The sequence below is a fragment of the Equus quagga genome, chromosome 2 (genome assembly GCF_021613505.1).
Source record: "Equus quagga isolate Etosha38 chromosome 2, UCLA_HA_Equagga_1.0, whole genome shotgun sequence".
Classification (NCBI taxonomy): domain Eukaryota; kingdom Metazoa; phylum Chordata; class Mammalia; order Perissodactyla; family Equidae; genus Equus; species Equus quagga.
In genome coordinates, this window is record NC_060268.1 from 164,452,397 (window position 1) to 164,474,749 (window position 22,353).

A 22,353-nucleotide genomic window follows, 5' to 3' on the forward strand; every position below is an offset into this window, starting at 1 on the left:
GCCCTGAATCCCCCTCCAGGAACTTGACCTCTCAGACCCTGATCATACACCCAGCATGCGCTGGTGACTCGGGGAATGGGGCCCAGTCTCTGTCCTCAAGAAGTTTCAAGTCTTTGGGTTGAAGAAACACCTGTGGAGCACGCTTCACTACCAGGGGGATACAGTTACTGACCTGCTAATAATGCGGCAGGCAGGCCCTGTGGACTTGGGCGATCACTGCCCTTCCCTCTGCCCAGCGGCACAGTCATTCTTCCCTGTTTAATTCACAGGGCTGTCGTGAGAGTCGATGAGACCGAGAGTGTGCCGGCCCTGAGCGTGCTAGTAGCTGTAACATTTTGGGGTCAGATATCCCTTTAAGGAGCTGATGAAAGCTCTGGACTTTCACCTCAGAAAAATTACTCTGGCACGCACACCCGCGTGATTTGACAAACAGTTGCAATTTCATGGTTTTCATGGACATCCTGAAAACCATCCGTGGACCCCTACGGGGCTGTAGGTTAATAACACCTGTTTCAGAGCTTATGTCTGTAAGCATGTTTTCCAAATCCCAGATGGCAATTCACATCTCTATTATGAAGGATATTGTTTCTCAGTTATTTCTATGCTAAAAATCTTTCTCCTTAAAAAAATTATTTGTTAAATGTCTCTTATGACTAGATAATATTTAGATTCTAGAACCCCAAGGATAAAGCAAAAGCCAGGTGATCGGATGGACTAGATTTTTCCTATGTGCTTGTCAACATGTGTAAAATAAAATAGAAAACAATGGCATAGAAGCAGACCTTTTGAAAAAGTATACAAAGCAGATACATCTGGATTTTAGGTATGACATCTTGCCTGGCTGTGTATTTTGGGGCTGGAGAGCCCACAGAACTGTTTGGGGGGTGCAGTGTTAAACCCACCGCTTCTGTAAAATGAATTTTATGGCACATAGCTGGGGTGGCGTGTGTGTAGGAGGCCGAGGGCCCCGGCCACACCATTCTGGAGACACGGAGGCAGGATTGACAGGCACAGCTTGGGCTCCACGCTGGGGGGGAATCTGCTGTGTGTGCAGCCTGCTTCCTGCCCCTCCCGGCGCTGGCAGGCGGCGGGGCCCGGCGGACAGACACCATCCCCGCCTGGAGGCAGATGTGCTTTTGGTGAGGGGGCTCCCCCCACCTCCTGCCTGAGTCCTCTCTGCTCACCCCCCCTCGTGGCTCCCCTGATGCAGCCCCTCGACCGGCCTCTTGGTGGAATGTCCTGTCCTGGGAGGTGTTGCATCACCGCTGTCCAGGCTCCTGCTCCTGAGGGCTGGTGTGACTGTGACCATGAAAGGGCTGAGGTTTGGGTTTCAGGGCTGCTGTGGGTGTCTCTGTCCTAAGTGGCCTGTCTCAGAGTTGGAATGGTAAGGTCACAATACCTCCCAGCATCTATAAAGAATAGTATTTGTTTTTTTCCTCCTAAAGCATTTTCTAAGATCTCCTCGCAGCCTCCCACAGCATGGGCTGCTGTTCAAAGTGCCAGCATCGAGCAAAGCCCTCCATTCACTCATCTGCAGCTCTCAGGGGAGCCTGCGATGGGGTCTGGCAGACAGCAGCAGGACCACTGTGTACTCAAGTAAGAGTTTCAGCTGCAGCTTGGTGATCAACCCAGGACCCCCACCTGCTGCATACTGGATCATGGGCACATGATGGCCTCTCTAAGCTACTCGGTCTCCTTGTCAGTGAGATGGGAATACTCACACCTATTTCCTTGGGTTTATATGAGGATTAAGTGACACAGCAGAGGGAAACAAGGTTTGGGGGTCTCCAAGGCCACCCTCACTTCTGACACCAATTGCAAGTTTGGAGGTCCCTAAGTCCACACTCAGATGTGACAATTTGTTAGAAAGACTTACAGAACTTACTGGAAACTGTTATAATCACAGTTACAGTGAAAGGATAGGGATTAAAATAAGCCAAGGGAAGAGGTACACGGGTCAGTTCCAGGCAGGGAGCTTCCAGTTGTCCTTTCCCAGTGGAATTGGGCAAAGGGCTGACTATCCCTGGCAACAATGTGTGACAATAATCCACATGGAGTATCACCAACCAGGGACACTCACCTGAGCCTCAGTGTCCAGAATTTTTACTGGGGCTCAGTCACGTAGATGTGGTTAACTGCCCACATGGCTGACCTCTGTCTCCAGCCCCTCTGGAGGTCAAGCTGATACTGCATGGCCCAGAGGCCCCACCATAAATCACAATGTTAGACTCTTCTGTGTGTCCCAAGGCCCCCAGGTAAGCAGACAGTTATCAGGCAGGACAATCCAAGGGCTTCATGGTCACCTCCTAGAGCCAAGGGGAAGGCATACCCAGACCTCTCTTTGGGTAAGGTCAGTCCTTACTACACAGAGACCGTGCCTAGGATATGGTAGACTTCAGGGAATTGCTGTTAGTTCTCATTTTTATGCCCCAGGGTCAAGGTGACGGGGAGTAGCTTGGATTTTCTTTCTTTCTTCCTTCTCTTTAATTATATCTGTGGTCTTGGGAGAGTGTCACTCACCTTGCAAATTTGAAGTTAATCTTGGAGTATGTTTTTGCCACATAATAATGCCTCTCATTCATGTGGTGCTCTAAACCTGTCAGGCTCACAACAGCTGATGAGGTGGGTAGACAGGTGTCACTATCCCAATTTTACAGGTGAGGTAGTGATGTCATAGGAGGCTCACTGAGTTGCCAGGACTCAAGACTGACTGCAAGGATAAAGGTGGCAGTCCTTGGGTATCTTTCCACCTCCTTCTGCTGATACCTGAGCCATCGGCTCTGGTTTATGTGCACGGCCTTGAATCAGACGGGCCTGGGTTCAGATCTGGTCCCTGCCACACTCAGGCTTCCTGATCTTGGGCAGTTTCCTTTACTACTCCCCTGTTCGATAGGATTGTTGTCAGAATTACATGAGATCAAGCATGGAAAGGGTCGGCTCATAATCCTGGAAGCTGATGTGGAATATTAGCACTAATAGTAATACTCATTCACTGTTAGGACTACTTCTGCAGCGGCAGCAGCGTAGCTGGTTAAGCATTTTGTCAGGTGTGTAAGGAATTCAGCCTGAGAGGCTGTCTTGAATACAGAGAAGACAATCCATGGCACAGTCCCTAATCCTTTTTAGATAACTGCCAGATAATCATCTGAACAAACTACAAAACAATATTTGGTGCTCCTAAACCTCCCTCCTGCGCAGGGTGTCTCTGCCTTCAGTCCTGGCACCTGGGCCTTTCTTCTCTCCCAGGAGACCCCACGCCTCCTCCTCAGCCCAGCTGACCTGATTAGGGGGCTCACACCCACTAATTTACTCTTTCCTTTGAAGCATTTATCCACCCACAATTTCACATTTCTTTGACAATTTGATTGATGTCTGTCTCTTCTGCTAGGCCCTGAGCCCTGTGAGGGCAGAGGCTGGGATTTTGTCTCCCGGATCCAGCACGATGCTGCCACATGCTGTGCAACCCCAACAGCCAGGTGGAATTTCTTCGAGGCTCCAGGGGTTGATTCTGACATTTGAGCCCCGGCTACAGCGCCCACAGCCCGAGGGGGACTGCACCCGCCTCTGCCCCGTGTAGGATGTTGAAATGCTCAAGAGGCACTCTGCTGACCTCCTCTCTCTGGGGAGCGTTAACGTCATTGCCTTTCCTTTTCAAGACTCGTCCCAAGAGCCAGATGCTCATCTGCGCCGGCTCTTAGCTCTGCTTGCTGCCCAGGAGGAGCAGCTCCCTGGATGAAGATAGCAGCCAGGTGTTTGCTTGTGACACTTTTGACATGGTTTCCTAGGACTTGCCTTCTCCTGATTGTGTATTAGCATAGCAGCACCCAGGCAAAGCGTCTACAGCAAAGATTTAAGAACATCCAAGATGAAGGCTCCCAGTTTTACCCTCATTAATCCTGGCTCAGAGTCCTTCCCACCTCCACCCTCTTCACTGGGTGTCTGACTCCAGAACACCCCACCCCTTCCCAGGTCCTCTAGCAGAAATGAACACAGCCCCAGTCCTGAGCACTCCTTCTCTATCCTAAGAGAGGCAGCCAGCGTTGTGTAGACTCTGGATTCAGACAGCGTGGGGTTCTCCTTCTGCCTGTGCTATCCCATCTGTGGCCTTGAATAAGCTTTAAGCTGCTAGGAACTTCATCTGTAAAACCGGCAGAGTGCTCAGCCCACGGTCTGCCCTCGGGCCACGTCAGCACACCCCCCTCTCTAAACCTCATGACACTGAGATGCACTGCTCCCTCTCCAGTCTTGCTCAGGTTCCGGAGCCAGGACAAAGAGCTCTGGGACCCCGTGCTCAGTTCCTGCTTCCTCTTTCTTCTCTCCTTTTCCCAATTAAACAACAATGCCAGCGCAAAATCATGGGTGAGAGGCTGGCAGGCAGGGAAACAGGAGGAAGGAGAGGGAGGCATCCTTTTTGGTTTTTTCCTCCCTCCCCACACTCCTACTCGGAGTGCCAAGCTCCCCCCGACCGCATCCTACTTAGTGTCCTGCTTAGAGTGGACATGGAGATCAGTCAGCTCGTACTGTCCCAATTCGAACCCAGTGTGCTAGAGCTTTTCTTTAGTGTTGTGTGCCTTACATGCTTTGTGTTGAGCTGTTTCTGATAAGCATCCCAGTGTTCCATTCAATGACTGAGGTAAGTTTTAGGTATGAAATTGTTTTATCCTTTCTTGGTATGGAAGGTCATCGTTGCCCTAGTCAGTCTGAGTGAGGCCAGTTCTCAGTATTCAGGAGCTGGTTATTATCTGTGTTGGAAAACAACCAGCTCCTTCTTCTCTTCGCCTTACCTCTCACCTCCCCCATGCCTGTCTTCAAACTCAAACACAAAACAAGCATGCAAGCCAAGATGCTGCTAATTCCCCTGCTTTATTCCTTTCCTTGAGAGAATGAAAGAAAGAAGAGGGGGTCACTCTTTTGGTCCCTTAGTTAACAATAAAAGGATGGGATGGGTGAGAGGGAAGTTTAAATTGTGTTTGGAATTTCCATTAGAGCAGTGATGTTCTCTCCACGTTGTCTTACACTTGTACGCCAGTTTACAGGTTTCCTCTGCCATCTCTCCTATCTTCCTGAAAAATCCAGGAATCCACCCTTTTTAGCTGAATTCATGAATCAGCTCTTTAGTTACAATTCTGTCATTTTCTGTGTGCTGCTACCTTTATCCTGATCCTTAAAACAATTTTCCAGCAGCCCTTTATCTTATAAATCCTTGTCTTGTATCTAGGCTGGTTCACCTTAGACTTTCCTGAGAATGTGCTAATGAAAATAGAAGTTCTTATGGTAGGGTGGCTTCCAAAGGCAAAAGCGACCTTTCTGTGTCCACCTCAAATTGTTTTCCTTAGGGTTTGGACTTCTGTAGGAATTTTCCTTAGTTTTACGCTGAGTAGAGTGTTCTCTTCAGCGGAATTTGCAAAATGTAAGTTTTTTTGTGCTGAGTTTACCATTTATTTGAGGCATAAATCTGGTCTTTGAGAATTCTCACCCATTGCACTTGGCGTTAGGTGTCGCAATCTCACGTAAAGGTCGATCTAACCCCACACGTGCACCTTTGTCACATCAAGAGCAATTTCTTGTCTCCTTAATCTTCCCACCTACTTTTTAATAAAGATATTATTATCTCAAATAACTGCCACTTTTTATCTGAGTTAATAATCATGCTTTATTTCTGATTTCGACAGTCTTTTTTGTGTGAGGAAGATTGGCTTTGAGCTAACGTCTGTTGCCAATCTTCCTCTTTTTGCTTGAGGAAGATTGTTGCTGGGCTAACATCTGTGCCAATTTTCCTCTATTTTATGTGGGATGCAGCCACAGCATGGCTTGATGAGTGGTATGTATGTCTGCACCTGGGATCCGAACCTGCATACCCTTGGCCACCAAAGCGGAGCATGCAAACCACTACACCACTGGGCTGGCCCCATGACAGTCTTTTTTCCCTTTTCTCCAGGTGTCTCTTTTATGCAGCAGAAAGAATATTTCAATATAGCAATATTCGAATATTGAAATATTCAGTATTTTGAATATTGAATATAGGGATATTCAATATTTCTATATAGCAATTGTGTTTATCTTTTTAATGATTATATACCTTTTCCTGCTCTTCCCTTCACTCTTCCCTGCCCTTTGTGTTTGAGAAGTTAGTGCTGACTTTCTATTTCTGGCCTTTCTTTCGCTGTTGGTCATATTTCTCTCCAGATTCCTCCGTGCTCTCTTCTGCAAGGAGTATTTCTTATGCTGGTTTCTTATGCCTGTTTCTTAGGTGTCTCTGTCCCTAGTCTGCCCTCTCAGAATTCTTCTAAGAATTTGTGGGAAGCTTTCATTTCTCCCTCAGATATAAGCAATGTCACTTGCTGCCGATCCTGACTTCTGACAAAGGTAAAACCAGGTTCTGAAGGGCAAGTTCAGTTCACTGCTCTGACCACAGCAGTTGGGGTTCATTCTTTGGTAGGTTCTTTTTTTTTTAAAGATTGGCACCTGAGCTAACAACTGTTACCAATCTTCTTTTTTTTTTGCCCCTCCTTCTTTTTCTCCCCCAATCCCCCCAGTACATAGTTGTACACCTTTAGTTGTGGTTCCTCCTAGTTGTGGCATGTGGGACGCTGCCTCAACATGGCCTGATGAGCCGTGCCGTGTCCGCGCCCAGGATCCAAACTGGTGAAACCCTGGGCTGCCGAAGGTGGAGCATGCGAACTTAACCACTCAGCCATGGGGCCAGCCCCCTGGTCGGTTCTGAAATCATCCCCTAAATTTTCTTCTTTCCCAAACTCCAATTTTTCCGTCCTGTGGTCCAGGGACCTTCTGGGCTGAGGGAGAAGCACCGACACTGAGTCTGTCCTTGCTGGTCACTGACACCCCATTGCTGGGCTCCTGAGCAGAAATTCTCCAGGGAGACTTGCTCTTTTTCTTGCCCTGAGAAGACTGAGATGGTGTCAAGGGTGCAAACCTGGTTTTCTGAGTCTAGGAGACTTGAGGACCTCACTGGAAACCTCTGACTGTGCTGACCTCTCGATCCCCCGCCCCCACACCTAGTTCCCCATAACAGACCCCAGGAAACCATAGGAAACCTTCCCGGGCAGCAGGATCTGGCCTGAAATCAGTGATGACCAATCTCAGTTACCTGCATTATCGGGGCTACTTACCAGGCTCAGAAAACCTCCTTTCTTTCTTCTTGGTACTTTCTTTATGGACTCATTCTTAGGGGTACCAGGATCCCTGCTGGACATCCTACCTCTGTCAGGATTCTTTGCTCGCTTCCCTTCTTGTCTCTGTCTTAGCCTTATCACCACTTAAAAATATGACAAGAGAGAAGCTGGTAAGGCTCCAAAATGATGCACCATTGACAAACAATACCCTTTGGGGAAATGGAGTTGTTTTTAAAGTCTTTCTTAGGACCTCTTTCCTCCCTTCTAGCTCCAGAGCTCGGTTCATGTTGTCTCAATTCTGTCCATCCCTGTCGCACCCTGACATTTCTTTACGGCAGAATCAGTGACGTCCTCCCACCCTTCGCCCTTGCTGGGGGTGCTTCTTGGGTAGGGATGAGCAGAACTATTAAGTAAAACCACGAAGCCAGGTGTAGGGCTGAGAGGATTGTCGATGTGGCCTCCAAATGCCTACCCAGGTGAGTGTCTTTTGAAGGAGGCTGCCTCTGGGTAAATGATCTCCGGATACACAGAAGAGGCAGACACCATGATTTGCACTTACTATGAATAGGGTTGCCTATGCGGGGCTAGCTGCTTGGTGTGTGCACCTTGATTAAGGTCATGGCAAATCAGGGGTGCAGCCCCTTTCGTGATCCCTGGGGATCTTGTCCGTGGTTTCTGTTTAGCCTGAGAAATACTGGCTTCCCTCTGGCCATGCGTTTCCCACACTCTCGTGACTCAGCACTTTCTGGCTGCCTTTGACTTCCTGATGTCTGTGACTTTGCAGAATGCCCAAGAACTGCTCTCTCAGTTGCTTTCACTCCCACTGTAAAGATTATCGCCTCTAAAGCAAGGTAATGGACGTATTTTATCCCCAGCAATTTGTTTTGCTATATGGAGTGCTTGCTTAAAGGAAAGTTCTTGCACGTGCCTTCAGCTAATCAGCTTGTGTGGTGTGATGTTTAACCAGGCCTGTCCTTTCTTGTCTTTTCAGTATACCTGGGGATGTCTGTTAAACCACACTCACTAGATTCATTCCTTCCCTTTTTTCATGAAAATAAAATCAACCCCTCCCTTCCATTGGACGAGGAGGTAATTCTCCTCGTTCGCTGAAGGTCTACATTCTGTCTTGAATTATTGATCTTTGGGCAGAATCTTGAAAGAAGCATGCTAATTCAAAAATGACTTCTTGATTGATTTAGTTTTTATAATGTCATAAAATGTGGTAAGAGGGTCTCATTTGTGTCCTTGGAGAAAATGACTTGTGTTTCCTTTGATGTTACTTTGATCTACTCTAGAGATGTTGAGCAAAAGGCCGGTAAGGTTGTGGGAGAAGAAGGAGGGAAGAGGAGAGACTGAACAAGGAAACTTACGTCTAGAAATATTGCCTTATCAGAATAGAAATGACCTCAAGAGCGGGCTCCGGGAGCTCAGACCCATTTGTAACTTTTAAGTCATTTACTTTCAGATGTGGTTTTGAGTATTTATTGAACTTCATATGTCATTGGAAATGATTCCCTCTGTTTAATCTTTGAAACTGGGTTTGCATTTGCATCAAATTTTATGTTTTAGCCTACCTTATTCAATCTTGTGGGCGAGCTCATTTTATCCTATAAGCCAAGATGTTAAAATTTTGGCGTGGATTGTATGTAAAAATTCCCTCATATTCTGATTTCAAGAGGGTCCTAAATATACCTAGACCCCAACCCGCTGACTTGAGTAGTCTTAATCTTAATGGTGGATATTTTCTCATCAGTAAAATAGGGTTGCTGAGAGGATTGGTGAGGTTGTGTATGTACCTGGCACACCTGTCGGGCAGCTCTGTCATTTTCATCATCGTCATCATCACCACAGTGGCCCCTGCTCCCCCCAGCTCAGCCATTATCATGAGGGAAGTCCAGACCTGGCTGTCTGCCCTCTGGGCTTTGGGCTGGCCTCAGGTGGCCCTTGAGGCACATCCATGGCAGGGAATAATTGTCCCTTCCCGCCTCTCTGAAGCTGAGTGTCAGAGCTGGCTGCTCAGCTGCCACAGTGAGGCTTGGAGACAGGTGGTGCTCCCACCTCGTCCCCAGCCCCTGGGATAGCACTCAGACCCTGCTTGCCCAGCCTGCCGGAAAGCCAAATGGAAAAGCGTTGGAAGCCAGGCACACTTCCATGTTAACCATTGCTGTCCTCAGAAGCAGTGGGGTCCTCGAGAGGCAAAATGGGGAAATGATCACTCCCTGCCGTTCCCTGAGCCCTAACGTCATCCCAGCGGTTGAGGCGCTGGGCTGAGCAAGTTTACCTACAGGACCTCATTTAACCTGCACAGTAGCCCCTATGAGGAAGTGTTACTCTCTACACCTAACAGATAAGGAAACAGAAGGGTGATCTGCCAGTGACACATGGCGAGTAAGTGGCCGAGCCAGGATTTTAACCCGAGCCCATCTGGCTTTAAAGGTGTGATCTTAACTAGTCCCTGGAGAAATGTAAATTTAATGAACATAATAATAACATCAAGATACCTGAGGCCAGGAGGGAAAGTGGGTCGGGCTCTTTCACAGGCTGGCCATAGATATAAAACATTTCAGAGATTTATTAGAGTCTTTTTGGGGGGAGGGAGGGTCTAATTATGTCATAACCTTCTAGCCCCTGCTCAGGACTGACTTGCTTTTGAAGTCATCCCCAAATAACCCAAATAATGCCATGTGACTCAGCCCTTGTTTTAATGTCTCCGCACAAGCTGTGTATCTATGCTATTTGGCTCATATTGATTTGGGAAAAAATTAAGTTTCTGTCTTCTAGATGTGTATTTTTCCAGTGAAGAAAACTAAACTGAACTTATTATTTGAAAAAATTGCATGCATATGATAACAATGCAAATGATGCAAAGGTATATGTCATAATCAGTACATCTCCCTTCTTCTTCCTAAGACCCGCTTCACCTCTCGTATTTCTCCTCCTCAGTGTCTTGGGTCTCTTTCTAGAGATATTCTCTACTTATAAAAACTTGTATCTGCATACATATTTTTTTTTTTTTAAAGATTTTATTTTTTCCTTTTTCTCCCCAAAGCCCCCCGGTACATAGTTGTGTATTCTTCGTTGTGGGTTCTTCTAGTTGTGGCATGTGGGACGCTGCCTCAGCGTGGTCTGATGAGCAGTGCCATGTCCGCGCCCAGGATTCGAACCAACGAAACACTGGGCCGCCTGCAGCGGAGCGCGCGAACTTAACCACTTGGCCACGGGGCCAGCCCCTGCATACATATCTTTTTTATGCAAAAAGGAACATATACACACTGTTTAGCTGCCTTACTTAACTTTGTTTTAAGAATGTATCTCTGAAGAGACTGTTGCCTGTCAGCACATACAAAACCACCCCGTGCTTTTGTCTTGATTGAATAGTATTCTAGCCCATGAATGACCATAATTTGTCAGCCCAGGCCCTGTTGATGCGGGTTGTTTCTAATATCTTGCTATTACTGACAGTGCTGCTCTGAGCATCCTTGCACACGCATCTCTGCGTGTCTGTGTGAGCCCATTGGAAGGATACGTTTCTACACGTAAGATCACTGGATTGATGCATTTTTATTTTGAAAAAAAATAACTATCCTGAGTATGAGAGTGCCTGTGTGCCCCACCAGTCTGCCATCATCTCTAGGTTCTATGCCTTCTACTTAAACACCTGCTACCACCCACAGAACTCAGGACACTGCGCCACATACAAAAGGTTTGTAGGTAAAGTTGCTAATTAACATGCATCTCAGTAGGAGTTTGTCCAAGATTGCTGCTTTCGTGGCTTGAGCATCTGGCCCAAGTTGTGAAAGGCTTCAAAACTTAATCACAAGCTTAAGCTGTGAGGAAACACTATTCCCTACCCTTCGTCCTGACAGCAGATTAACTGGGCAGTGGGCAAACCTTCCCTGTGCCAGCCGGTCTGGCTCAGAGAGCGCAAATGCATTTGCACAAACATTCACACTTTCAGACCTAGAGCTGGTGAAACTCAATCTTTTGGCAGCAAACCCTGAATAACATGCATTTAGGAGTACAGAGTCACAACTTCTTCATAACCACAGGGCTTGGGAAGAAGTTGCTTAAAGCAAGAAAATCATAATGCTATTTTTACAAAAATTAAAGGGATCAAAGTCCCCCTTCCCAAATTGCATTCTCTGTCACATGCTTACTTCTCTACAATGCTGTTTGCACTAAATAGACCCAGTTTTCACTGAATTCCTTTACTTGCTCCCTTCCCAATCACACACTGTGTGTGTTTGTCAGCACATTTACAGCTGTACAGAACAAGATTTGTTTTACTTTTTGCTTTAAATTTCATACATTTTTGGATTAGATCATTCAACAATAATCCTGTTTCTACTCCCTTCCAGTCACGAACTCCCTCCAAAGATCATTACAATTTTGAACCTTCCGACCATAGTTTAGTTTGCCCGATTTTGAGTTTCACATAATTGGAATTATACAATATGTTCTCTTTTTGTGACTTTCTTTTGTTTGTGAAATTCATCCATGTTGCAGCCAGTAATGATATTTTGTTAATTTTCACTGCTATATAGTATTCCATTAAATGACTATACCAAAATCTATTTATCCATTTACTGTTGATGGATATTTAGGTTTTTCTAGTTTCTGGCTCCTAGAAATAATGCTGTCATGAATATTTTTGTACATGTCTTATGGAGAACATACATACACATTTCTGCTGGGTATATACCTGGGGACAGAATTGCTGGGTCATTAGGTTGTCTTACCATGGCCTAAGACCAGGTCTCACTATTGCTAGACTCCCTGTGGTCATTCACTCATTCATTCATTTGTGTGCCAGGCACTGTGCAAGGCATTGGGATATGGTAATGAGCTGAAACATGTGGTTTCTGCTCTCGTGCAGACATTCATCAAGCAAACACCAAGATGAGGTGGTGTAATTGCAACAGAGATAAGTGTTAGGATTTCAAGAGAACATATGACATGGGGAACGGATCTGGACTCGGAGAGGGGGTGGTATGTAAGGGAAGGCTTCCCTGAAGAAGTAACACAAGCTGAGATTTGAAGGATGAAGAGGAAAAAGCCAGAGGATGGAGAGGGAGGAGCTTTCCAGGCAGCTGGAAGGGCATCTGGGCACATTCCTGAAGCTGATGGAATGCCAGGGTGACCAGAGTGTAGAGCAGGATTTGGGGGAGGGAGGGAGAAGTGAGGCTGAGATTGGGGGTGTTTAGAATGCGGCCACGTGATCCTGCAGGAACCACGAGGACCTCCCCCTTTATTCTTCTGTTTGTTCATTCTCCTTTGAAACAAGATGCACCTGGGCTGACAGCGCTGAGGAGAAGAGTGAAAGCTCTCAGAAGGGACTGTCAGCCAACTGGACGACCCCTCTGGGGCCAATCTCCTCATCTAGACCGAGCGTTGGCTAATGGCCCTTTTAGGTCCATGTGGGTTTTGTTTGTGACTCTGTGGACAAAATCAAGACACCCTTGTGATTCTTGTTTCTCATCTGTCCCCTTGGTTTTTCTTTACTGTGTGTTTTGTTTTGGCACCTTCTCCATAAAAAAGGCAACTGACTCCCATCCTGAACCCCTCACTGCACCTGTGACATGGAAAGCTCTTTACAGATGTCACGTTAATTAATCTGCAACTTTACCTGGCCGCACAACCGGTACCTGCAGCCCTCCTGCCAAAGCGAGGCTCCTTCCTGGCCCCAGCGTTCCCAGAGTCTACTTTCTGTCTTCCTTCAGGATGGTCCCTTTGCAAAGAATGTATGCTGGTTTACCCATTTAACCTGCTCTTCAAGTCCCAGGTGAGCTCACCTCCACAGGAAGGCTTCCCTGATCACTCCCACTCCCACTTATTTGCCCCTTTCATCCTTCTAGCAGCTACTATTGTTTCTGAGGACAGAAGCAGTGTTGGAACATTTTTTTGGATGAGTGGGCAACTGAATTTCCTAAGGGAGGTTTGAACAAACCTATTTAATGTTTTAACATAACTTGACTTTGGTTTAATGAAACAACTGCTACTTTTGTAATAGAGCCTGTAGGAATTCAAGCCAGGCAGACGTTCTTGTCTAGTGATTCTCCGTGGGGTAGACGGGTGTCAGGATCTTTGTGTGCAGGACAAGGAGAGAGGGAGTGGAGGTGACGGGGTAAGAGAAGGTGCCCAACATTATTACTCACTAGGAACGTACAACCTTATATGAGATACTACTACATACCCACCAGAATAACTAAAATGAAAAAAGGCTGACAATGCCAAGTGTTGGTGAAGATGTGGAGAAACTGGAACTGTCATTCTTTGCTGGTGAGACTGTAAAATGGTGCGGCCACTTTGGAAAGCAGTTTGTCAGTTCCTCCAAAGGTTACTCATAGAGCCACCACATGGCCCAGCCGTTCCACGCCTAGGTCTATCCCAAGAGAAATGAAAACACATGTCTACACAAAGACTTGTACATGATCGTCCATAGCAGCATTGTTTCTAATAGTCCAAAAGTGGAAACAACTCACATGTACATCAACTCATGAATGAATAAACACAACGTAGTCTATCCATACAATGGAATATTATTTGGCTGTAAAAACAAATGAAGTACTCCAGCACGCGACTGGAGCTCTCATGCACTGCTGGTGGGAAGATAAAATGGTACAGGCATCTTGGGACTCAGGCAATTTCTACTAAAGTTAAATACACGTCTACCCTATGACCATGCCAATCTGCTCGTGTATATCGAGAGCAGTGAGTACAGACATCCATAAAGAGACACGTGCAAGCAGGTTCATAGCAGCTTTATTCAAAATAGTTCCCAAACTGGCAGATGGATAAAGAAATTGTAGTATGTTAATATGATGGAATACCACTCAGAAATTTAGAAGAACAGACTACTGGCACACAATATAAATGAATCTCACACATAGGTTAAGTGAAAGAACCCAGACACAAAAGAGCATGTATGATAGAATTCCAGTGATATGAAGTTCAAAATCAGGCAAAACTAAGACTTGATATTAGAGGTCAAAAAGTGGTTACCTTGAGGAGGAGGTATAGACAAATGGAGGAAGCACATGAGAGAACCTTTTGAGGTGCTGAAAATAGTCTATGTATCTTGATCTGGGCGGGGGTTAGATGGGTGTACAGGTATGTTAACAAGCAGTGCCCTTTATGTGCTTTATGGTACATTTCTTATTTCACAATTTAAAAAACTAATTAAAATTATTTGTTTTTACTTAAAAATTTAAAATTTTTAAATATAGATATTTTTAAAATTTAATTAAATTAACAAAATTCAAAACAATTTTAAAATTGTCTTGGTTTTCAAGCCAGTTGTGAGCTCCTTGAGGCAGCGGCCTTGGTTTGCTGCTGTCTGGGGCCATTCCCAGGCCGATGGAAGGCCTGGCTCCTTAGCTGTGTTTTCCCTTTGGGTCAGCAGAAATAACATGGCGGCCAGGGGCCCGGTTTCAGCAGGGCCACTGCAGTCGGTCTGTTCTTCTCCTAAAGGAAGTCAGTGGTGCTGCAGGACCTTCAGACACAGCATTACTTAAAGAGAATCTGGCTGAGGAGCTTTCTAGGATGTGGGGCTGGAGGGGGTCCAGTGCATCTGTCATTCCTCAGTGGGACACAGGGGCCAGACCGGCAGCACTGGATGGGAAGGGCCCACTCTGCTGCGGAGTTGGCAAGAAGCGTTTGAAGTGTCCCACGAGGGCTGAGAATCCTTCAGGGGCTGATACATAACTGAAAGGGGTGTGGGGAGTTGTCAGTGTCCTTCCAGGAGGTAACTGTGCAGGGGGCATTTCTGGCCAGACACAGGAAAGCAGTCGGATGTCGTTCTGTCCATTGCGTGTAGTCTGGTCTCTGAGGACTGAGGGCGAGCCTGCACATATCTGACTTATGCTGTGTCTACGTGGCTACTTGAGTCCAGCTGGGCGCTCTTGAAATCTTTCCTTGTTTTTAGGAAGGGATTTAACTAGGACACCATGAAAACTTTGCAAGAATCTGCCATCCAGAAAGGTGTTTGGTCAACAAACATGTATTGGGGACCTCCTCTGTGTCCACATGTGCCAGGCGCTGTCGTAGACCCCGGACATTCCACCGTGAACAAAACAGACAAAATCTGGTTCTCAGGATGCTACGATGCTCTATAGCCTTCTCTCAAGGACTGTTTTGTTGACTGGCCTGTCTCTTCACATGAAGAGAGTTTTACATTAGGGAAAGTGCTTGTGTATAGGCGTCAGGAAGAAAGAAAGCCTTCCAGAGAGAACTCAGTTTGAGGACTGACTCGGTGGGGAGGCAGAGTGGAGCATCAGTTTGAATCCTGGCTGGGGCAGCTTCCTGGTGGCGACTTTGGGCAACTTTGATCCGTAAAATGTAAAATAACCCCCATGGCAGGATTGTTGTGAAGATGAACAGAGCTCACGTAGGTCAAGCCCCTGGCCTGAGTGCAGGTGGCTGCCTTGGCCATGGAGGTCTGAGGCTTCCAGAATATACCCCACACAGCAGTGAGAGAGCCTCCCCAGCGCCACCCCCACCCCCCACCGGTTCTGGGTGTTCTCAGCCCCAGCTGTGCTGTCTCCTTCTCACTCCTGCCGCAGCGCCCAGACCTGCTGCGGCCTCCCCTGATCCTCAGCAATGCAGACACGTCTGGGAACTCGGGCGCTAAGGCAGCTCGGCATTTCTGGCCAACTGCTGAGCTGAGGCGGGTTCGTCATTGAGGCCTGGGCCAAGGAAGGAAGTCTGGTTGGCGGCCCCAGGGCTGCTCACCCCAGAGTTCTGGAAAGAAGGTTGTTAAGGATTTTGTAAAAATATGCTGCTTGCATGTGTGTTTGATGGCCTTGGCTGTGGGTTGGGGTGGAGTAATGTTGACCTTGGAAGGTTAGGATGCTTTTGTTCCTGAAGGAATCATGTAGGGTAGGTCACCAGGCTTGTGTGGTGGAGAGAAAACTACATTTTTTCTGAGATTGTGTGTTTTTGAACCAGCCAAACCCAAATGGCAGGGTGGACCTGGGCCCCTGAGTTAGTACCAGCTGGGTGTGAGTGTCTCATGGGTGAGGGAGGGGTCTGGGAAGAGAAGGTTGGCGGGGGTCCAGCTGGAGGTCCAAGGTCCGCCTTTCCGCAGAGCCAGGATAAGGATCTGCCAGAGAGATGGAGCCCACCTTTCCTCCTGTCCCCTCCACAGCTTCCTCTCCCACCAAGGCTTGGCAGGGAGTATGGGGGGCAATATAGTGGGGTAATTTTGTGCCCACCTTGACCTCCACTCAGAGTTGACTGGGGACTCCTTCCTGGGCTCAGGTGACTTGTTTCTCCTTACCTTATTCATCCCCTTACTCAGGAGGAGGGGAGCAGATGTAACATTACTTGTGTGAAAGCATGTGAACACATTTGCTCTGGGGCCAGTGGTCAGCAGACGCTGGTCATGCATAGGACGCTCATGTTAGCTCCAGTGAGCTCAGAGAGAGGGTGCAGAAGTCACCTGGGTCCAGCTTGGGAGAAACATCCTCAGTGGTATTGGGAGCTTCTGTCCAGGTTAACATGGTTCTCGTTATCTGAGGTTCAGATCCTTCTCTACGTTTCTATCTGCACCTGTCTTTTCCTTTTGATCCTGTGGTATTCAGCTGGACTTTCCTGACCCTTCAAGATGGCAGCCTTCATCTCTGGTGAGGCTATGCTTCACTCAGCAGCTTCCCACACTTCCTCCAGCTTGCCTTGCTCCTCCAGTGTCTCCCATCACCGTCAGCACATTCTTTGTCCTTGCCTTCCATACCAGTCTTCATCTGGGACCTCTTCCACCCCTCCCAGGCCAGCTGTGTATAAGCTGAAAAGCATACAAACACGTATACCTCAGGGTGGATGCAGATAAGAGAAGAAACTGTCAACAGAGGTACTGCAGAAAGCACAAATAACAAGGAAAGATAAGTCTCTGTCATCTTCCTGCGCTTCAGATGTGGGTGTCCAGAGGCCTGCAGCCGTTTCCTCATTATGTCCCCTGATGCCACGAACTGCATGTGTCTGAATTTGAACTCATCATCCTCTTGCTCTCTCTCCTCCTGTTCTACATGACTCCACCGCTGACTCAGAAGGCCAGAGACCAATGAGTCATCCTAGACTCCTTCCTTTCCCTCACCTCTACCCCTCCCCGCTCCATGTCCAGTCATCACCGAGTTCTGCCAACTTTCAGTCCTAAATGTCTTATAAATCTCTCTCTTCAACCCAGTCTCCTGCCATTGGACAACTCACAACTCTATGGCAGGCCAAGATTGTTTTCAATTCCCTGTGGCTGTGCAGGTGCTGTTCACTGTGCCTACAAGCCCCTGCCTCAACCCCCACTTTTTGCCTGGCTTCGTCCTACTCTCTCACCAAGCCTCGGCTCAGACCTCACCTCCTCAGGGGAGCCCACCTGGACTAAAGGTGCATGTTCCCCCTCCCTCCCCAGGAGCATCTAGCGGTACTCTCTTCCAGGCTCCTACTCCTCTAGAATGCCCATTTCCCACCCAGTGTGGGAATGGTCAGTTTAGATACCTGCCTCCTCCTGGACTGGCCACTCCTCCAGGACAGAGCCCAGACGTGGCTGAAGTTGTCCTTGCCTAATTTGAGGGAGGCAGGGAAATGTACAGGACAAAGCAGTGGATGGAGAGCAGGGACACCAGGTTCTGCCTGGACCCTGGAGCCACCCAGCAGGTGCTCGTCCATTTTGGGAGACCAGATGGACCTGGGAGCAGCTGCAGAGCCCCTTCCTGCTCTGATGTTCTGTGACTCTGCCCGTGGGTGTCTGCTGCCTCCAGGTGACTCTCCCAAATGCTCTTCCTCATCAGAGGAGCCTTCTGCACCACCCACTCCCGGGTCGGGGGCAGGTGAGAGGGAAGACCTACTTCATTAGCTTCCTGAGCTGTTCCTTTCTTAGCTGCCAGCCTGGAGGCCCTTCCTGGGTCCCCCCAGATACAAACCTTCCAGCATGTCCTAAGACAAGAAGGCAGAGGACTTGACAGTGTTGCTGCTAGAGCCATGAAGTCTCCGGAACCTCAGCAACGTGGACCCTGGGCCTTGGTCTGGAGGATGGGGCCTGGGCCAGTTCCCTTGCAGTGTCTTCACCTGGACTGTCTCTGGAGGTGTTAAGGCAAGAAGCCCAGCCACCCAGCATTTTTTTCTTCACTCAAAAACTTCCTTGTCCAAAAGTTCTATTTTCTCATAACAGTATTTCTTGCTATTACAAAAGACATATGAAAAGAAAAAGAACCCCAACTTTACTCCCAAATCCAAGTAGCCTGCCAAACTGTTCAAGCACCGCTGGTCCAGGAACTGTATTTTACTAATTCTTTCTAGAGTTTTCTGCTTTAAAAACACCTGGGTAGTAGCTGGGAGGTTCTGTTGATGTTTAAAAACCCCCAAAGCTGGATTTGCAGAAAGCAGAAACTCTTCTGGTTCTTGAGTACAGGGATGATCCCATGAAACACGAAAAGATCCATTTCTGTCTTCTTCAACCTCGTTCTTCACCTCCGACTCCCACCGTGAAAGACCCGCCTGCTGGTGAGCTTGGATCCCGGACAGCCATGTTAGCGGGGCACAGGCTCGGGCTGTCACACGAGGTGCTGGATGCTGCCTTGCTGGGACACAGGCCATCCCTCCCAGAGCACCTGAGGCCTGCGAGGGGTTCTGGGATCACTACCCTGTTTGGGAGCTAAGACAAAATCACTTTAAAAGCTATTTTTGAAAGGTTTAGGAGAAAATGGAAAATTTTGTGCTGTGTGTATTTTACCAAAAACTTTGACAAAGTCTTTTGAACCAAATAGAAGTTTTCACGTATGTTATCTCACTTAATTCTCTTAACTTCCAATGGGAAAAAAGACTCCCCATTTTACAGATCATTAAACCAAGGTGCACAGAGGTTAAGAGGCTTGCCAAAGGGCGGGAGAGTGTTAATGAACTAAGTGGGTTTTAAACTGTGGTCAGCTTCACTCCCAAGCTTGGCCCTCTTCCCACCTTCTCATAGTTTGCCGACCCAGAGTTCACACACAGACACACAGACTCACACACACACTCAGTGCCTGCCTTGTCCCTTTGTTTTATTTTTATTAGGTGTTCCTTATTGGAGGAAATCAGCTTCTCTTCACCAAAGAGATTTGTCAGTGATCTCTGGTCGGGGCTGCAGACCTCTTTTAGTTAGGAGGAAATAGAAGAGTGAATAAAAGCAAAGGACCGGGATGGTGTCACATTTCCTGAGTTTGCATCTCAGCTCCTCCACCTGCTAGCTGTGTGACTTGAGGCAAGTTACTTCACCCCTCTGAGCCTCAGACACCTCACCCATAAAGAGCAAATGCAAGGAGATGTATAAGCAGGATTAAATGAAATAGAGCCTGTCAATCCCTTAGCACAGTGCCGGGCACCCCGTTGGCTTGCAGGATGCCTGTGGCTCCTGTGGTTCAGATGCGCCTCACCTGGGGCCCTTGAGGGTGGCATTCCAGGCCTTCAGGATCTTGGGGCAGGAGGGTGGGGGTTGGCTGGAAAGTTGTAGTTTCACCAGCACCCAGCCTATTCTTATTACTGGGGTGGCGGGCATGGCTACCAAACAGACAAGAAGATAAAGATGACTTGATCTAAAGTAAGAGAACTTAGAGGAAAGCTATTACCTTAGAATATTGGTTCGCAGCGTTCTAGCGGCAGCGGCACCTGGGAACTTGATGGAGTGCAGATTGTCAGACCTCACTCCAGATTTACTGAATCGGAAACTCTGGGGGCGGTGGTGGCTTTAACCCGCCCTCCAGTGATGCTGATGCCTGCTGAGGTTGGTGCACCAAGCCTCAGAATTAAAGAGCCAGTGCCTTATTTCATTTCAAATAAGTAGAGATGTACAGGTAGCCTCTGGGGAAGAAATCTAAAGATCCGTTCACTGTGCCAAGAGGAGAAAAGAAAGGAATCCCTGGATATGGGGGCACAGTTATATTTCTAGTGAATTCAGCAATGCCATCCTGGTCCTCTGCTTGTCTCGTGGTGAAACACAGTGGCCCGCGTGTGGACCACAGAAGCCGATGGCCAGGACACTGAACTGTGGCCTCCACCTTGCCTCTTCCCCGCAGCTCCAGTGCTCCCGCCCTGATTGTTCCAGCATCCTTCTTATACACTCTCTCTCCTTGTCGTTGTTTGGGTCTGTTGTCAGCCGTTTGCTTGAGTACAAACCTGCCTTCTCCTCCTGGTTTCTCCTGGGCAAGCCCAAATGGGAGCCCAATTGGTGACTGCAGAACATCTCAAAATAGGTTTTTCTAAGTGTCTCCCACCCAAATCAGCAAAATACCCCCATCTAGTGGCAGCTGACCCATCTAGTCGGTGGAGTCAGGGGCTCTTTCCGCTACAGAACAAATATCACAATGCTCCCGTAGAAGATTAAGACTCTGCTTCTATAGAATCAGCAAGAAAGGGGGAAAAAAGGAATGGAATATTATTTACTTCAACTCCTTCTGTGTTGTTTCTGCTTCTTCCTGCATCTCTGGAGCCAGCACATCACCCTTTGGTGTATTTGTGGTATCAGGAATCTCCCAGGCGTCCTGCTCTCCTTTTCTCCTTCCTCTTTTCTGAACATTCTTACCCCCCAAATTTCTGGGCAGATTTTTCTTTACTCAGCTGTTCACTTCAACTTTTTAGGGATGAATCTTTCTTTCTTTCTTTTGCACCTTCTCCCTCTCTCGGAAAGTCTCTCTGTCCCTTTTCCCCCTCACCCCGTTTGAGATATTCCCAGACTCCTCTGGGATGCAGAGGAACATCTTATCTTGAGCAGGTAAGGTAAGATCAGGAATGGCCCTGGACAGGCCTGCGAGGGAGTCAGCTCTGAGGTAGCGTGGTCAGTCTCAGCCCTCTGTGGAGTGGCCGGGAGAATCCCCAAACCACTTACTGTTAGTGTTGGAACTCAAAGTCTTGGGTGTCCTCAAACTCCAGCTCATCCCAAATGGCCCTAGCAGTTGGTGATATGTGAACATTTTCCTTTGCCAAACTCTTTCCTTAAAGCTGTAAAAATAGCAATGACAGCTACTGTTTATTGAGGGTCCATTATGTTCTAGCTAGATCGTTGGTTCTCAAACTTTAGCAGACATCAGAATCCCTGGAGGGCTCATTCAAACACAGACTGCTGGGCTCCCCCCAGGGTTTCTGACTCAGCCAGTCTGGGGTGGAGCCCCCCAGAAATTTCAGTTCTAACAAGTTCCCAGGTGATGCTGTTGCTCCTGGTCCAGGAACCCTGTTCTGAAAGCCACTGCCGTAGATCATCCGACAGGTGCTCACGGGATGAACTTCACCCTCACCACACCCTGTAAATTAGGAATTATTACCCTATCTTACTGACAAGGAGACACAGGCCATGAGAGAGAACAGCTTCCTTCAGGTCATGGATTGCAGGAAGCAGAGCTAGGATTTGAGTCCAAAGTCCTCATAGCCACCATCCAGCCACAGTGTCTCCCAGGTCTCAGGGGGGCTGAGGAGGGGCTTGGGGTTCTCTTCCAGGCTTATCTAACAATGTGAGACCTGGAAGAGCCCTTGGCCCCCATAGCCCAGCCCCCGCACTATTCAGGGGGAGGCCAGTGATCCCTAAGGTTTCGCCTCTGGCTGAGATCTTGACTCACAGCCAAGTGCCCCGTCCTCTGTCCGCGTAATTTAATGCTCCTCATTCAAGTGTTCATTGAGCTTCTCCTTTAAGAAGGGCCCATATGTGTACAAAAGGAATCATGTCATCTCTGCCATGATGGCCTTTGACCATCTTTCATGGCAGAGCTAGAATTGCACCAGGAAGAAAGATTGGCAGAGACCCTGATACTGGTGGGGGGTTCGGGGGGGCAGGGGGAAGGGGGCTATGGTGGAGAAATGTACAGGTGGCGTGAAATAATCCATTCGTCTCCTCAGCTGTAAAACCTTTCTAGCCCACAACACCCCTTGGCAAATGCTAACCTGTTTGCTGTCATTCTTTCCTTGCTGCGCTTCACATCCCAGGGTGCTGATCCCTGCAGGCTGCATCTCCTGGGCTCCTTCTGGCTCTGAGCAGTGCGAGGCCTCGGTGGGAGATTGGAGGGGAGAAAGAGAGATGCCTGGGCATTTCTGCCTCTCCTCCTCTGTGGCTGGTGGTGTCTTTGGAAGTAGCTGACTATCTTCCAGGGCTCTACCCACCCCCCTCCTGTCCCCACCATCGTTTGTTTGCCTTCTCACCTGTATAACAAATTTCCTGGATTAAATTCTCTTTGTTCTAAATACTTGGAGTGATTTTGTCATTGTACAAAGG

At 47.9% G+C, this 22,353-nt stretch overlaps 1 protein-coding gene and 1 long non-coding RNA gene across 3 annotated transcripts in view; both read left to right on the forward strand.

Annotated features, from left to right (window-relative positions):
- Nucleotides 1-22,353, forward strand: part of RBM20 (RNA binding motif protein 20) — a 189,899-nt gene that overhangs the window by 75,868 nt on the left and 91,678 nt on the right.
- Nucleotides 7,918-21,774, forward strand: LOC124235791 (uncharacterized). Of its 2 annotated transcripts, none has more exons than XR_006887567.1 (3): nucleotides 7,918-7,984; nucleotides 12,672-12,915; nucleotides 15,058-21,774. It is a non-coding gene; the product is annotated as an uncharacterized LOC124235791 (long non-coding RNA). The 2 variants fall into 2 exon arrangements; XR_006887568.1 differs by having other exon boundaries at nucleotides 16,715-21,774.